The 4,016-nt window shown below is 42.0% G+C and overlaps 1 pseudogene; it reads right to left on the bottom strand.

Moving 5' to 3' along the window:
* Positions 1–430: 430 nt before the first annotated feature.
* On the bottom strand, positions 431–1,439 carry LOC116884749 (annotated as a pseudogene).
* Positions 1,440–4,016: the final 2,577 nt, after the last annotated feature.

Below are 4,016 nucleotides of genomic sequence, written 5' to 3'. Positions count from 1 at the left end.
CCCTTAAGCCTGCATATTTAAAACACATTGAAAATAGTCCATAACTAAACTTGGCAGGCAGGGTTCCTTCATTGACTTTCCTTCCAGCACTGCTATTATGTCTTCTTTTTTAAAGAAATCATTTTAAAGCCTTCCTAGGCAATCCCAACATACCCAAACCTCTTGAAGATGAGAAGCAGCTCAACTGGTGTCTTTGGGGTAGGAGAAAGGTTCACTGCAATTAAATACACAGCAAGAAACTTCTTTTGCAAAAGAAAAAAGTCTTTTTGATCTTGAATGTAGCACATCTGAAAAACAACATGGTTCCTCAGATTCCATCAGCAATGGGAAAACAGCCCAAGAAAGAGTGCATGGGCTTCTTTCCCCAAGTCCGGACCTCATTACTGAAGGGGACTCCACTGCCAGTTGACTCTACTGACCATTGCTCTCCTCAACAGAAATACTTGAAGAAGGGACAGCTGGGTACTCGGAGATGTAAGCCCCTTGCATAGCAGCAGCTGCTGGCATGAATGTGCCCAGACTGTTGAGTGACAAGTGACCCAGCTGCTGGGTAAGAGGTCCCATCATGGAGGCAGGCTGGAGAGAGAGGGGATAGTCCATCCCTGGTGTCAGAACTGAGCCCTAATAGGAAGACACAGGAGATGGGCGATATGGGGCTAGCACAGACGGAGCAAGCACCCTACCAATTCTAAAGAGCTGTGGTGGGGTCATAGGTCAAGGCCATACCACCCATGACTCCGTTCCTTGGCCAGGCCCATCCATTTTGCACAAACTTTCCTTGGTTCTGTCCTCTCTTTGGCCCACCATCAGCAAATTGGCAAAGCAAGAGGTCAGAAGGTGCTGCTACTCCAGGAGGTGTCTTTATATACTTTCCATTAAAGTGGGTGATGATGGCTTCACACTTCTCTGTGGACTCCATCCTTGCAAAGCCGACCCCTCTTCTGGCCCCAGTGGTGTCTCGAAGGATTCCAGTGGAGATAACCTGGCCAAAGGGCTTCAGCATCCCCTTGCTCATCCATTGACAGTGGGAGGTTTGAGATGTATAAATTTGTAGGGTCTTGTTCCTGTTGCTTTGCCATTTGTGCCTGCATACCACTGGCTTTCAGTGCAGTTACAGCCTTTTGTGCTGATGATGGACTATCAAAGTCCACAAAGCCATAGCCTTTGCACTTGTTTGTGGTCTTGTCCAGGATGGCCTTAGTGGAGACAATCTTGCCGTATGGCTGACAGAGCTTGACAAGGTCCTGGTCAGTAGTGCTTGGCTGTAGTCCTCGGATATACAGGTTGGTTTTGCTCAGCTGGTCGTTCCCGCTGTTCCTGCTGCTATTAGGGGCGCTGGGACTCAGAGGTGTCATTTGCTGAGCCACATATAGCTTCTTGTTGTTCTTGGTATAGCTAAAAGTCAAAATCCTAGGCCTAGAAGTCACTGATAGCAGCATTTTTTTTCTTTACTGGGAGAGAGAAAGGAGGGAGTGAAGGAGAGGGAGGCCATTTGATCTTTCAACACAGGATTTCTCTGTGTAACACTATCATGGGACTCTGTAGAACAGGTTTGTCCTGAACTCAGACTTGCCTGCCTCTGCTTCCCAATTAAGGTATTAAGGCTAGGATTAAAGCCATGTGCCACTATGCCCAGCTCCAAATTTGTTTTTTATATTGGAGGAAAATAGTTTTGTTTTCCAGTCTTTGTCTTTCCCTGCCCCCTTCCCTGTATCCTGTAACTCCCTCAAACATTTTGCTTTAGAAAAAGTTAGGGCACATTTTTAGAAATCATCTCTGGAAATGTCACAAAATTAATTTCACAAATACTTCTTAAAAGATTTTATTTTTATCTATGTATATGTGTCTATAAAATTACAGGCAGTGCCAACATGCATGCTGGGAATTAAACTCTGGTCTCTACAAGAGCAGAAAGCATTCTTAACTGCTGAGCCATCTCTCTAGCCCCTCATGAAGACTTCTTGTATTTTCCATTGTCATTGTCACTTAGACTTGAAAACTTTATGTGTATAGCTTCATTGATTACAAAGATGGCACATTAGTTTTAGGTTTAACTTCAACTTCATCAACATTTTCATCTCTCTGTAATTGGGCCAGCCTCTCTCTATGGATTGCAGCCTGTGAGCCAGTGCTCTCCAAAGTATAGTATAATGTGTTTATCATCATCTCAGAGACACTTGGGTCTCAATGCTGTTTACTGCACTGAGCAACACAGTGTTTGTGTACACCTTATAAAAATTAATACCTACATTCTGAAGAATGTCTAATTAGTTTGGTTCTGAAAAGAATGTTTGATCAAAGTTTGTAGAGCACTTTCCTTTGTTTCTTGGGCTTCTCTTTCCCACCATAGCCTTTGTTTCTACAGCAGCCACTATGTGGACCACTGGTCCTCCCTCCCTTTACCCTGTACCATGAGACAGAGGGAATGCAGGCACGCAACTGAAACCAAGAGTACCTCAGATCTCTTGAGCAAAAATACATATTTCCCTAAAACCAAAGTACAACTACACATTCAGAGCCCTCTTTTAACCATAATATAAATAAGAGACCCAAGAGAATATTTAAATAGCAACAACAAAAAGTCAGAGTGGTTTCACTTTACTAACCAAAAGACGGGGGCACGGGTTTGCTTTCTCTCATATTAGACCTTTGGAGTTTTTGTTGTGTTTTATTTTTATTTTTTCCCAGCTGTCAACAAATGGGTATGTCCATCTTTCCAAATTTGAAGACTTTGAACAACTGAACTCCAATAATGAAAGTCAGTTAAATAATCAAGCACACACTGTTTTCACAGTCAGGTAAATCTCTACTTCAAAGACTTTCAATGTAGTGGGAAGAGACCAAGCACAGTGGTCATGTTGTATATACATGTACACATGCAAATATGAGCCAACTTTGTCTTGCTAGGAAAAGGTGTGTACTATCAATCTCTAGACTAAACAATTCCCTTGCGGGATGTGTTCCTTTGAGGTCTATCTCTTCAGGATTGTACAAAGAAGTGGTTCTGGGTTACAACCCTTTTGAGGGCTAAACTATCCCTTCACAGGGGTCACATGTTAGATATACTGCATATCAGATATTTACAGTTCACAATAGTGGAAAAATTACAATTATGAAGTAGCAACAAAAATAATTTTATGGTTGGGGTCACCACAACGTGAGGAACTGTATTAAAGAGTCACAGCATTAGGAAGGTTGAGAACCACTGTAGAGAAACATCTCATAAATAAGTACCAGTCCATGAGTTTGGAGAAAGCAGAAGTCACTCTGGGCTGGAGTGCTGCAAATTTCACAAGCAAAATGAAACTTGAACTCTAATAGGATCAAGTTGTATGCAGAGAGAAAAACACAGAAATACACAAGCTTAGTAGCTCAGCTTCCCTTGCAGAGGGGCAACTATTCAAGTGCATGATAAACATGAACATGGGTTTGCCTATTCGCTTCCCCAGCAGCTTCGTTAGGCCAGGTTTAAGTATTTGTTCAAGTAGACAGATTGTCTACTTTGTTTAGTCTCTAATGTTGGGATAGCTAGAAGGGTCACTGGAGATGTAAAAGATTGGTCATTGATCCATCCTGTCACCCAACATAGGCAAAGCATCTCTAATATAAAAACCTAAAATGCAAGAGTCTTCAAAAATTGGAAAATTCTTGAACACTGACATGACATCACACATTAAAGACTCCATAGATGACCTCAAATGAGGGGTTACAATCAAACCATGGTGACCCCTAAGCTCCCATGTAACATTGCTTTTTAGGCTCTGTGTATAAGTGCATCTGAAGCATGAGTAAACTGTTTGAACATAGATCCCATCCTTAAGATAACTTAAGTATCTGTAAGTATTCTAAAATTCTAAAAATAAATCTATCCCAAACACTAGTCCCAAGCATGTTAGATTTGAAGTTTTCAAACTGTGTAGCCTTTGTCTGAGGAGCACTGGAGCTATTGCACTATGAAAGCAAGAAAGGAAGGCTAGAAACAGATGTCCTTGTGACACAGCCCTCCTGCCTTATGT

The sequence above is a fragment of the Rattus rattus genome, chromosome 15, assembly GCF_011064425.1.
Source record: "Rattus rattus isolate New Zealand chromosome 15, Rrattus_CSIRO_v1, whole genome shotgun sequence".
NCBI lineage: Eukaryota > Metazoa > Chordata > Mammalia > Rodentia > Muridae > Rattus > Rattus rattus.
This window is presented reverse-complemented; position numbering and strand designations above follow the sequence as displayed.